Source organism: Maylandia zebra, linkage group LG23, assembly GCF_041146795.1.
Source record: "Maylandia zebra isolate NMK-2024a linkage group LG23, Mzebra_GT3a, whole genome shotgun sequence".
Lineage (NCBI taxonomy): Eukaryota > Metazoa > Chordata > Actinopteri > Cichliformes > Cichlidae > Maylandia > Maylandia zebra.
In genome coordinates, this window is record NC_135188.1 from 26,054,908 (window position 1) to 26,069,278 (window position 14,371).

Sequence of the window (14,371 nt, forward strand, 5' to 3'; positions counted from 1 at the left end):
AAAATTAGATATACAGTTCGTGGGTCTAAAAATACATTTTATAAACTGTGGACCCCCTTTCTGGACTTCTTTGAAAGGCCCAAAACTACTGTTTCTGAGTAGTCCATGGAACCCCCCCCCCCCCCCCCCTCTTGTTTTTTTCTTTTCTTTTATGAGTCTGTTTGTTGTTTTTTGCTTTTGTTTTTTGTTTATTTCTGTTTGTTTTTTGGTTTGTTTTTTGGTTTAGTTGGGCATCAGGCTGCCAATTATTTGTTGTTTTAAGGTTTAGGGTGGGAACAAGATTGAAATTTTGGAATATTCTGAAGCATTTTGTGTTATTGTATACATTGTATTAGAACCTTTGTCTAATAAAAAGACCTTTGAAAGAAAATGAATAGATCAAGTGTTTGAGATCAGGTTGTGAAATACAAAAACAAAAAATTGTCTTTTGGTAAAAAAAGGAGGAAAAAGGGAAGAAGAAAGCTATTACTCTCTCAGACTTAAAGACATGCAGGTAATGGTGTTAGGTTAATGGGTCATTCTGAATTGCCCATAGGTGTGAATCTGAGTGTGAACGGTTGTTGTTTCTATGTGTTAGCCCTACGACAGACTGGCAACCTGGTATGGTAGCTAGGATAGGCTCCAGCCCCCCTGAAAAGAATAAGCAGAGGAGAATGGATAGATTTAAAAAACAAAACAAAAAACTACTTGATAATCAAGGTTTTAGACAACTAAATATACTTTGAACTACTAGATACAAATTGGCATTTTCCTTCTGATCTTCACTTTGAACTGTTTTTACATCCAGAGTGCCACCTTTAAAGTGGCATTGTATCGTTATCTCAGCAGGTTAAAATCAAAATTCAAAAATGCCCATCTAATGTCTGCTGTGCTCTGAATGATACTGAGACAGGACATAAAGCTCACTTAAACTTCACTGGTGGAGGTGACTCACATTCCACATGACAACATTACGTGACTCGGTCAGATGAATATTATTTTCAGATTGCACATCGGCTCTCGCCCACAAACACCGGCACGACTCTGCGAGGATGAGGCACGACCGACGGCGCCAAGAGGCCGAGGCGTTCTCACACCTCCTCAGACACACACTGAGCGGGTTACATAAGGCTGAGACTGAATGGGCTGATCCACTTATAAAAAGCACGTGTCGCTCCTGTCATTTCCTCTGATTGGGCAAAATGGGGAGAATCTGCTGATAAGGGATCAGTAAAGAAGGAGGAGTTTTTTCCTAACACACTGCTGAGAGTCATTTTAGTCATAGATAGACAGACAAATAGATGTTGTTCATAAATAAAATGAAAAAAAAAACAATAATAATAATAATGAGAAGGATTAAGAATGGTCCAAATTACCATCTTTAATTCAGGTTCAACATGTTGCGCCTTCAGTGATGCTTGTCTGCATACCTCGTTGTAACAAGTGTTTATTTGCATTAGCAGTTCCTTCCTAGCAGGTCAAAACAGTCCGGTCATTCTCCATTAACATTAACAAGATGTTTTCTCCCAGCACACTGCTGCTCACTGGATATATTCTAATTTTTTGGACCAGTCTCTATAAACCCCAGAGATGGATGGAAAATCCCAGTGTAAAAGAACCACGGCAGACCTAACAACATGTACAGGCTTTTCAGCATATTGTTTTCAACACTGTTCTCTATTGCCGTACACACACAGGCGGCTGCAAAAAAAATGTGTATATGTTTATCTCAAGATGACTAAACCTCTTTGTTTTTTTCAAATTAAAGATTAAAAATCTTGTCAAACACCAGATTAATGTCAGTTGTTAGACTGGTCCCACGGTGAGTGATCAATTAGTCTGAAAATTGTTTTCAGCTGCAGTTGATGAGAAATAACAAGTTCAAGTGAGGTGAGGAATATGAAAAACTTGTTTTTAACATCTTTAAACTTTTAAAGCGATTTACACTGAACTAAAGCCTGTCACTAATTTAATCCTGTAAAATAATCTAAAGCAAGTTCAGTTTTACATCGAAAAACTCAAATTACTGGAGAAACTGGCAGCATAAAACCTAAAGACATTTGGGATTAAGACGCCTCTCAGGTACTCTCAGATCTACAGCAGCACGTGTTGAAGAAATACCCCCGTTATCTTTCTTATGCAAGTGCCACCCTCCCACAACAAAGGCTTCCTCTCTTTTTCACACTGTCCTAATCCTGCTGCACAGCATGTCTGAACACCCCCCTCCCCAGCTGATCCAGTTGCCTCACTGTTTCGCATCCAACAGTGCACTGAGGGAGACGACCAGAAACACCACTGATCTGTTCCCAAGGAGGAGAAACTAAACATAGAGGCACAGCCACACTGGGGATACTAGTATTAGCAGATCAACAGAGAAAGAAGAAAAAGCGCTGGAACAAATAACTTTTGTTATGAGGGTGTAACGTCAACAAATCTGTGAAGTATAACACAAAACTTACAATAGAGGAAGGCTGACAGTAGTTGTGAACATGGCTGTATGTTCCATGAGTGGAAAGTAAACCTGTGAGGGAGCTGTTCTTCAACTCGAGTTGTCATTATTAAATTTTAAGTTGTTGGCTGCATGAACACAACTTTGAGATAACCTTTGGTCAATTAAAAGTTTCTCATTTCAATTTGATTTAGCTGGACGGAAACTTTGCTGTTATCTTAGAAAATATTTATGATAATATTTATTCGGTTCTTAAATATGTCCTGTATGTTCATATACTTATAATTAAAATGTTGGTATTCAGTTTAATCAATACCTCATGTAAAACAATAAAGAAAAATACTATAAATGATCACGGTAATCACATGGACATTTCCTTTAAAAATAAGCAAAAAATAAAAAATATTCAAATAAAAAAAGTTTATTATCCTACGTAAACGAAATGCTCACGTATTACTCCTCACATCTGGTGTGAGCGTTAAGCTGTCACTGACGGCTGTGACTGGACACAAACACTCGTCTGATATAATTACAGTGAAATCAAATTTGACATTTGTAAGAGCTAGCTGTTAGCCAGCTAGCTGTTACGCTGGGTATCAAGCAATTCTCCACATTAGACAAAAAATTTAACTTCAGATTACCCAGAAAAAAAGACAGTTTCATCTCATGAAGCCTGCTTGATCAAACTGTGAATTAACCTTCAGGGTAAAACTACAGTCAACAGGACATTTCTTGGAAGGATAGTTGTGTGTTTAGGATCAATCCTGACACACACACACGCGCACATTCACAATATAGCATAAGCATAGCATTTGTCATGACATGTCAAGGTTATGCAAAGATTCTTTAAACCTTAGGAAAATCAACTAATCTACTATGAAAACCATAAATTACCTACAAGGATCCAACACTGTTCTGATAATCGCTTTGTATGTACAATGATTGTAGCTCTGACTTTGGATGCCCATGTAAAATCTTTGGTTCACTCCTGTTTTTATCATTTGAGAAACATTGCTAAGCTGAGTCCCATTGTATCGCGCTCCGAATTAGAAATTGTCATTCATGCATTTGTTTCATCTCGTCTGGACTACTGTAATTCTTTGTTTACTTGTTTATGTAACGCCTCTTTGGATCGTCTGCAAGTTGTTCAGAACGCCGCTGCAAAGCTTCTGACCAAGTCCTCCAAGTTTTCCCATGTCACACCCCTGCTGATTCAGCTGCACTGGCTCCCCGTTAAATTCAGAATCCAGTTTAAGGTTTTGACCTTGACTTTCAGGGCTCTGCATGGACAAGCACCAACATATATAAGTGAACTTTTGCATCCATACATTCCCAGCAGGTCCCTGAGGTCATGTGACCAGGGCTTGCTTGCTGTCCAGCACACGAGGCTGAAAACAAAAGGCGACAAAGCTTTTGGAACTGTGGCCCCCAAATTGTGGAACTCTCTCCCTTTGAGCCTGAGATCTGTGGACTCAGTGGTCGCTTTTAAAAAACAGCTAAAAACCCATCTTTTTAAACTTGCTTTTAGTTGATTTTTATTTTTAGGTTTTAGCTTCTGTGAAGCACTTTGTGATTTTTATCTTGAAAGGTGCTATATAAATAAAGTTTTACTTACTTACTTACTTACTCGAGTCAGTGTCTCCAACAACTTTAATTAGACATAGAATAACTTTCTGTAGTATATAGAACTTCATCCTAAATATTAATCTCTGTGAAATTAAGGGGAAAAGACACGCTGCTGTTCCAGTTGAAGAATGGCCGCGCTGCCTCCTCCCATATGTGGAAGTCTCCTGAGTAAACATCTCAAATAAGAACTTGGCGTACTTGCTATTTAGCAACAGCCACGTTCTTGTTCACGTGCAGAAATAGTCCATGCTCTTCTTTGCTCACCCGAGCTTCAATAACACTGGGATCGTGGCACAGATCAATAGGAGGGTTGATTGCGTTTTGCAGGGTTTGAAACGAGATGGACCGTGGCCATCAGCTATGATCAACGCAATTATTCCAGCTCCACTGCTTCACATAGTGGGATGAATCAGAACTGTGTTGTTCATTTTTCCAGTTAAAGCTGTGTTTTCCCAACCTGCTGATGCTGTAAGGAGAACTAGAGCGCCATTAACAAGCTTGCATAATTTCGGAAACCTGATGGACCGATACTGAAACACAGTCAGTTCGTCACAAGTATTGATCTCTAAGAGTCAAGGTTGTTTAGATGATGGAGCGCGTTCCAGCAGCTGAACAATCCTGACTGGAGGGACGAGACAGATTTGAAAATGCTGTTTCGGTCATCGATAACAAGGTCGACATCGGCTTGGAGTCTCACATATGTAGGATTGATGATTGTGTTTGACTTTGGCTACACAGAGTAAAGGATTATGGGTATCTGTCCTCTACATAGGATCAAGGCACTACCATACTGGAAACCTTAACTGCCTTACAAAAACTAGAGGACTATGTTGCATTAATTATTTGTTATTCGAATGGGTTTAAACAATCACCTAGACTGAAGGGCAGCAGTGAATTATTATTATTCCATATTCTGAACAATTAAAGTTAAATCAAGTTAATTTTTACAAATTAATTTTAATTAAATAATTGTTTGATTAATGAAAGACTCCTCCTCCAGATGTCATCCAACCCAGTGGGAAGTTTTTTTTTAATTCTTTGTGAATGTTAGGACTATCAAGATCATCTTCTTCATCCTCATCTAGCTTCCACATGCACTGTGCTTTCTGTGGACTTCAAACTTACAGAGAGCAAACATCCTTTTTCAAAGTTACCCGAATGCCATGTGGAGGATATTCGCTGGTGATCAGAGCTGGTACTCCGGCTACAAATTAGCAGTTTAATCAGTTGAGGAGTCCAAAGGCAAAGCGTCAAGTGAGGACGCTCTGGGTTGCACAGCTTGAAATCGTTCCTGAGCAGAAGAGAGTCAACGTGGACTCCTGCTTTAACCTTCTGAAACATCCAATGAAGAATTGTTGTGCCAAATGAAAACACAGTTCAAGTTCAAAACCAGCTGGACTATCACTCCCTATGACATCCCACTTTGTAAAAATGAAAGTCGAGTTGAAGGATGACTGTTTTACCTTTGCCTTTAATCCACATAAACATCAGTGTAAATGTGCTTTGCTTGGTTTACCCAACAGTCAAAAATAATTATTACAAAAAATATTCACATTAACAGCAACAAGACAGAGGTTTCATGTTGCTGTTTGCTAGTTTTGCTTGATTATGATTTAGATTACAGCTGACTGACTTGGGCACGAATCTCAGGTTTGAGTGCAAGCAGGGGGCTTTTCTCTACATATTTCTTGTCTTTAACCTTAAACAATAAGGCAGTAAAAACAAATAGTACTTTCTTTTTTTTTTTAAATGTTCAGTTGAATTAATTCCCAGTTGAGAGTTGCTTGTTTTAAGCTCAAAGGAGCAGGAACGAGCTGTAGCCTTTACTCAGACTGCCCAGCCGCACCTGTCAGCTCCAACAACAAGCCGCAGCCTTCTGAACAAACATCTGGCTCTCAGCACCCCGCAGGTCTCAGCTCTCTGTTTGAGTCTGTACACTAATTAGTTTGACTTGGTGCGCTTATCATCTCTGCTGGACCCTGAAACACTGCACAGGAAGCTCTGACACAAACACCACAATTCCCACAGCTCCTTGGACGTCTGCTCCTCGAGCAGGTACAAAAAGCAGCAAATAGAACAGGAGAGCTCAACATGATGAACCTGTTTGTGAAGAGAACCCAATGACCTCCAAACAACACCAAACTAAGACTACAGTGGACCTTAAAGAGATGAACATGGCCTAAAACCCTGAAGTTACTATGAAGAGAGTCAAAATGTGTAAATTTTCCTAGTTTTTTGTTTTGTTTTTTAAAGATAAAACTGTAGGATTAAAGTGCATCCTATAATGAATAATAACCCTTTCCTGTAGGGACTGTTTTCCAGGTCTGCACAAAAGATGCTTAACTTGCATCTCCTCAACTAGTAGGCACATAGATGTCTCTATAAAGTCTCACGCTCACAGAGAGATGACGAGATTTAAATTACTCATATCTAAGCTGTGCTGCAAATAATTGCAGAAAAACAGCAGGAAGTACTTGAGCACTTGTAGATTTTTTTTCTCTTAATACAGATTTGTAGTATGGTGGCCCTGAGGTCCAAAACACACCAACAACAAGCACTGACTTGACTTTGAATGAAGTTCTGAACCTGATAAAGAAAAGACACGCATAGAGATATCACTCAGATCAACCACAGACAAAGGCAGCTGTAGACGGCAGTTAAAAGTTCTTCCAAAAGCGCACCTACAGAAACCTCGAGAGATTGACTTGTTCTGGTCTTCTCCTTTAGTCGTCCTGACCCGAGGTGAACTACACACAGAGTGAATCTACATTTTAGGGAAGGGAGAAAACATGTCAGTGTAGGACAAAGGGGTGCAACTAAGAAAAGGTCATTGTTTGATCCTGGTGATGTTGCTTCTTTGATCAAACTCGACTGTGTATCACTATGCACATAATGCTTCTTTCACTGCTTGTGCTGCCACTTCTAAAGCATTTTTGTTCTTTCAAAGTACCAATGTTTTCTTAATGTCCTTGTGTTTATCAGTTTAGGTTTTCTTCCAGGACCTGCATCGCTGCTTGTGACTCGATGCTCCAGACAAGAACAAACTCAGCTACATCAGACAGACAGGAGGGGAGGGTGGGGGCCAGGAGGACGTGAGCAGCACCATGCCGGAGACGTTGACCCACTAGTGAATCTGTAGTGACGTGTTGTGGCATTTTCATTCCCCTGGCGGGCTGCAGAGCTCGAGTCGTGCCGCCTGACTGCACCGATAAGACGGCGGCCTGACACACAGTGAATACACAAAGAGCCGGCTCAAGGTCTGCAGGGTTTTTATCAGGCAGCTGCTCTGAGTGGCTCGCATCCTCACACTGTTTCATAACTCAAGTCTGGAAAACTCAAAACATATCAGGAGTTATTTTCATCACAAAATGCTGCCTTTTACTTTCTGTTAACCTGCTTCAGTTAGAAAAAACCTTCACTGCCCAGAATGGCTTTTAAAGGACCCTAAAGGTTTCACGAGCCAATTGTAAGTGAAGGTGAACTGAGCTTTTCAGTCAGGTATGATGATGAAGGATGAGCTCCACTCATTAAAACCCAACTTGACTTGGAGCCTGCAATGCATTCTGGGTCATTCTTTGCTCCTGTGGGTGCAGAAAAGGCTCATTTTGCTCTCCTCTGGTGGATTTATCTCTGTACCAATGCTGAGAGCAATTTCCAAATGGCTTCTCGTGAAAGAAAGCAGGTCTGTCTGAGGGGCTAATGCTACCTTTAAAACGAGCAAGCAAAACTTGATTGATATGGTAGATTTAATTTTTCTTTAATGGCAAAGACAAAACATAAAAAGAAGACAACAGCTAAGGTTAAATCCATAAAATAAACAGAAATTCAATATGATAATAATAGAACCCAACAACAGACCAGTAACCTGAAATTGATAAAGCAGCTAGAAATGAGGTAACATGATTACTGGGACCAGGAAGTAGACTACTGAAAGGCTACTGTTTTTATTTTTAAACACTAATAATATTGCAGCAAATGAAAAATTGTTGGTAGACACAGGCCGCAGACAGCATGTCACAGAGGTACTAAGGTACCAAACCCTTCAAGGTCTTAAATCAACTCCCAAGCTAACCACAAACCAATGCAATGACTTCAGTAACTAAACCTTTTGATATTTCTGTGAGCAGATGACTAGATATAAAAAGCATGGGCAACTTTTCCAACTTCCTCCTGGGATTAATGGCTATGTAAATTCTCAGTCATCCAGATAGTCTTAAGAGCTTGAAAAAGAAAAGTGACTGGAAGATGTTTCATTTCTCAAGTGGCTTCTACAATTCTTAAACCAAGAGGTGGAAAGTTTCATGTTTTTAAACTCTAGTGAAGACTGACCGTCAGGGGGACAATCAGATGTCAACCACCAACAATGGAGGGTTGAGTAAAAAAAGTACTTGCCCCATTGGTAAATCATGAACAAACTGTCAGCTGAGGGACTGACAAGGTGAATCACGTTAAAAGCTTTCAAAAAGCAACACAACAAAAAAATTCTTGATGATCCCGAAGACTTTTGGGGAAATATTCTGTGGCCTGATGAGACAAAAATGGAACTTTATGGAAGGTTTGAGTCCCGTTACATCTCACATAGAAAAAACACAGTACTTCATAAAAAGAACATCACACCATGGTGGTGGCAGTGTGACGGCCTGGGGCTGCTTTGCTGCTTTAGGATGACTTGCTGTAACTGATGGAACCATGAATTCTGCTTTCTACAAGAGCCTGATATCCACTTACGAGGATATTATGCTGCCACTGGATCTCATTTTTCTCAGAAACAGAAATCAGGTTTAAAAGAAAATCATGTAATTCTTTGTTTTTACATTCATCAGGTCCCAATCAGCCCAAATAGCAAAGAGAAATGAAAAATGCATGCCGTGAAAGAGTTCTTAGGAGGTTAAAGCAATTCTACAAAGAAGAATGTCCCAAAATTCAGAGATGTGAAAGACTCATCGCCAGTTATCACAAATACTTGATTGCAGTTCTTGGTGCGAAGCCTTTCATCTCCACTGCTGCAATAAATGGTTAAAGTTTGATACATGAAAAGGCAGAATTATCCAGAGTTTCAGCTTGATGTGTGGGGAGGACAGCTGGGTGTCTCCAGCTTCTGCAGCTTCTTACACAGCTACACGAGCCTAAAATAGAAACACATTAAAAGCCTTCAACGCTCACCCACTGCCTCCAGTAACGAGTGCAGCTACAGACTAGGTGCCTTCTTGATTAATGTTTGTTTAATATTTTAGACTTAAAGTGTTCATTAAGTGCTGAAAATTATCTAGCAGCCAGCTTGAGCTGATTGTTTTTAGCTGCAGCAATTAGTTAGGCAACTATTATGTTGCTTGAATAACCACTTCGTTTTTCCCCCAAACAAAACTGGCAAACATGTGCTTGTTACAGATTCTCTAAGGTGAGAACTTGCTGCTTTACTTTATCATATTCTGACAATATGAATATTTTAAACACATCCTTTAAAGATAACACCTTTGTTGTAGGCAATATATGTGTTATGAAGTAAGTTATGGAATAAAAATAGATGTAGCAGCTATGTTTGCCTTGCAATTGTCAAATTGTTAGTACACAAGTACACCCTGGGAAGCCCTATTTTCTGATTCATCATCATCATCATCATCATCATCATCATCACCTTTATTTATAAAGCATTTTAAAACAACCACAGCTGACACAAAGTGCTGTACATTGGAACTGTAAAATAAAATTACCTGAGATATAAATAAAAACCAAATAAAAGAAGAGTGAAATCATTAATTAACTACTTCATTAAAAGAGAAACTAAGTCTCACTGAGGTCATTCTAATAGTGACCAAAATCTACAAAAATAACTACATGTTTTGTTTTTTCAGTGAGACTTGAGAATAGTGATGGGGCCATAAACACACCAGAAAGCCATCTGCTGAGCTCATAGAGAACCAGTTTCTCCATAGACTTCTATTAAACCAGAGGAGTCGCCCCCTGCTGGCCATTAAAAAGAACACACATCGACATTAGGTTCATTTTTATGACCTGGAAGCTACATCCATCTTTTCTACAGTCTATGGTTTCACCTATGTGTATGAGGTTTGTCAGCTTCATGTAACATGCCAAGATGTACAAAAAAAAAAAAAAAAAAAGCTTCTTGGAGCCATACCCTAAACCCAACAGGAAGTCCGCCATTTTAACATCAGTATGAAATGTTTGACACAGCTAGCCATTTCCAGGTTTTATGCAGTGGTGTACTCCACCAAGACAATTAGTCAAATCTGCTTCACCCTTGGTTAGTTCAATCTAAAGATGTTTGCAGTGCTAATTTATAAAGCATTTGGATTTTCGTGCAACATCTTGGCGAATTTCGATGTTTCGCCACAGCACAAGAAGCAGCTAAACTCATAAATTGTTCAATCTTCCCCAAACTTTGTGGTGTTTGAAGCTTGTGGCAGAAAACATCTATAACCTAATATTAAGTCACGGTCATTGTACAAAAGGCCAGCCAGTTCGCAGAACTCACGAACGGAGCCACATCTGCTGAGTAAGATATCATTTGTTGATACTGCCTTATTTGGTTGAATGATCCACTATCCAGTATTGTTTGTATTGTTGTATTACACATTTAATACACTCTGTTCACATAATTATAGAAGACTTTTATGTTCTTTCCACCAGAAACCACACCATCACTCACCACACGGCATATAGCATTTTACAGCCTGTTAAATCCCCTCACTCACATTATGGATGTGTGCTTCGGATTCTTGTTAATTAAATGAGTGAACAACAGATACCTGAGTGGCAGTGGATTTTGTGGATACGCCATCTGTTCTTATCGGACAACCCTGTTGAGATTGTGGATTCATAGAGTCAGCACCTTATCATCTACATCATTCATAGTCAGGAGGTCAAGTCCATCCCTCTTAAAGTGACCTCCTCCATTACAGTCATAGCACACAGTGTGCCACAGTCATAGCAGCAACAGGAAGTCTAAATTACTGTGTGATTAAAAAAAATGTTTAAAAATCATACGTAAGTGATATTTGTAAGGTTCGTTCTGAAGGTTCGTTCTGAAAAATATTGACTTCAGAGATCAATCAGTTGTTTGTGTCACACTTCTCTGCAACCCATGCTTTGCACTGCAGTACTGACGTGTAGCCTGGATTTAATTTCCGATTGTCTACACCTGACCAGGTGTGTATAAATTATAAAACTTTCCCCTCAGAACTTGGATGTCAGAGCTCAGAGTGACAACACAGCCACGTTTCCATTGGCAGTCGCCAGAAAAACAGGCTTTGTTTTGCTCTCTAGCGAGGTAGGGCCACTCAATGATCAACAGCAATACCTGAGCCCTGTACTAAAAAACGGAACTTTATCTTATCCAGGTATCTTTAAGGTTGGCTCTGAGTTTACTGTACTCCTAAGGTCTTTCACTTCCAACGAAAGATTTATTGAACCTCTGCAGGGAGAACAGTTTTTCAGTGTCTTTGTGTTTCTCTGATGGGGATCAGTAATAAATATAATTCTTAAATGCAACTTTATTCCTTTTTTGTGTTGGCAGAAAATAATTTTGCACAGTTTTATGGGTACATGTCTTAAGTTCTTTATTAATTTTTATTTGGCAACCATTTGATAATGTCTCAAAAAAATATTATGTTAATAAAAGCACTCCTAAAGTAGGTGATGCTCATAGGTATAATTTTCTGTGGAATAAAAGTCAAATGCTCTGCAAAACGCCCCTTTTAGATTGGTCAGATGCTGGAAACACCGCGTATTTCATGTGAATAATCAGCATAAATGCTGCGTTAACTTAGCAAGTTTATAACTAGCTTTGTGTGACCATTTATCCTGATTGCAAGCATTTGGGTAAGTGAAACCAGATACGTGAAAGATACACTACGCTGAACCCTTTATAGTATATAGTATTTGTTTTTTGGGGGGAGGGGCTTATATCTACAAAAATGTTCATGTGCACAGTCTGGTCTGTATACAGCTTAGTTAGCAAAACACAAATACTCAAAAACGGTGGTTCAGATTACAGGTTCTACGGTTTACAACACTCTGCTGCCATCTTGAATCACAAAGTCTGACTTTACGGAGGTCGTCACAGCTGAAAACTCCAACTGAGAACTTTGGATTTACTGCTTCCCACTGCAGACATAGGCATGCCTGAGGTTGGATTGGGAGAGACAAGACTTCTTTCTCTCTTGACTGCAGTTGTGAACTCTGTTAAATTTAACTTGGATTACTTAGTGCTACTTTCAACTTCTTCTGTAGGTATTTCTTCATATCTAATTTGACAGATTTTTGACAGATTTTTATGCTGGACGCCCTTCCTGATCCAACTCTAAGGGATTTATGTATCCTCCTGTTCTCAAATCAATGGACCTCTACACTATGGAACCACAACTGATAAAACCCATTGTCCTAAAAAAAATGACAGAAAATTAATCACTCTATATGACAAATTGATCACCTAAATCTTTTTTTTAAAGCTGAATTTCAACCTTTCTCTGCTTCCAGCCTCTCAAACACAATGATACTTGGGTTTCTCTTAATGCCATGATTGTACACCAAAGATCTGGACTAAAAATAGTATTTAGGAGGATTTCCAGGATAGTGTGATGCAGTTTTTCCAACATTTCCCAACATTTTACGGACTAGATGATTACTCTTCTAATTGCAAACGTAATTCTGGGATGGTGTTAAACCTTTAAATAACTGTTATTGGCAAAGATCTACGTTAAACACCTGAGAGGTGGAACCAAAACATGCTGCTAGTTAGCTTTATATATCAATGAATCCACTCACGTTTCAGTACCAAAGAATCTGAATGCCAATTTTAGCTCCAATTTCCCAAATTTAACCCCAGCTTATGAGTGAAACTAGCGACTGCTTTAACTATGATGTTTATTTTCTAAAATTAATCATCCTAGTCCTAAAATTCTAAATCAGGAGGTTAAACCAGGCTTAAAACCAATCCGGAGTTTGTTTCAGATCACTTCAGGGACCTCTGGGAATGCTCAAACTCAGACAGACATGCTCTCAGCCCTCTCTAAAAATACTCCATCCATCCATTATCCATCCATCCATCTGCTATAATGAGAAGCAACTGACTCCAACCAAAGATCGACCCCGATGCGGCCATCCGGGTCAGACATCACCGGAGCTCAGCATCCATCACAGGAAGCCAGCTGGCCTCAGTTAAATCCCAAAGAGTCTGCATTTTAGTGCGTAAAAACACGTCCTCTCCAGCTAAAAGCATCAGTTAAAATAAAGATGCGCTCCTTCCTGATGTTTGACAGCAAGTGTTTGAGACAAATAAAGCGCGCCGTGCGCGTTAATCTGCCACTCACCATCATCCCCGACAGGTTGACGCGCCTCGTCCGCGTTCGCATCACAGCCAAAGGAACCTCCCGAGCCCGAAACACCGACCATTTCCACCGTTTTGACCCCGGACGGCGTGCTCAGTGTTCCCCGGCAGCCTGCAGGGCGGTGGATCCCCGGCCGCTCGGACTAGTCATCCATCGGGGAGAAAGTCTTACAGCAAACGATTAGTAAAATAACCGTTACATGCCGGATATAAAGCAGAGCTGTGTGTGAGCAAACAAAAAGAGCTGCTGGATGATCCGGGTTGTGGGCTGTTTGGATGGCCGGCTGGATGGATAGTTGGAGGATACTGAGCCGCTCGCATTAAGCGGGTAGAGGATGGCCTCTGCAAAAAATAAAAAATAAAAAATAAATGACGAGGGCTCACTTGTCAGAGCCTGCACGGCTTTACTGATTATGAAGGAGGGACATTTAAATTCTAGCAGCGGCTCCTAGAGGCTGAGCTCTTAAATGCAACCACAGGATGAAGCTTCCTTTTATACTGTTTATTTAATATTAATTCAGTATTGCTCTGATATCGAAGGCTACAGGCACTACCTGCTGGTAAAGGCCTTGGAGCACACTCCCCGAGTATTTCAAATGGAATTACAAGTCATGGGGTCCCTTAAATAGAGGGATCTTCTAAATACCAGTTAAACAGAACCAGAAGGAACTTTTAGCATTTGACAACAAGAGTGAAGAAGTCACAGAAGTACAGCAGCAGCGTTTAAAGGCCGAGAGGTCATATTTACACCTGTCACTAATTATAGGAGTATTTTACTGACTGATTTCTGCCTCCAGTCTTATGTACCTGCTGAGATTTCTCCTCCCACATTTAATCAGAAATAAACCCCAATGACCTTCAGTAACACTTGGTCTGTCATCGGTTGGCCAGAACATTGACCACATGATCATACCCCCCCATTTGTGTCTGTGTGTGTCTTTGTAGCTTTATCTAAACTACACAGAAAAATC

At 39.9% G+C, this 14,371-nt stretch overlaps 1 protein-coding gene across 2 annotated transcripts in view; it reads right to left on the reverse strand.

Moving 5' to 3' along the window:
* tmem198ab (transmembrane protein 198ab) overlaps nucleotides 1–14,183 on the reverse strand; it is a 40,224-nt gene extending 26,041 nt beyond the window's left edge. Inside the window, exons 1-2 of one of the 2 annotated variants that reach the window (XM_004563296.6) lie at nucleotides 13,955–14,183; nucleotides 13,384–13,742 (exon numbers count right to left, since the gene is read on the reverse strand). The gene's annotated coding sequence lies outside the window, so the exon portion shown is untranslated. Of the gene's footprint in view, nucleotides 1–13,383; nucleotides 13,918–13,954 lie in introns of those variants that run through there. The other variant, XM_024799211.2, reaches the window with a different exon arrangement.
* Between the last annotated feature and the right edge of the window lie 188 nt (nucleotides 14,184–14,371).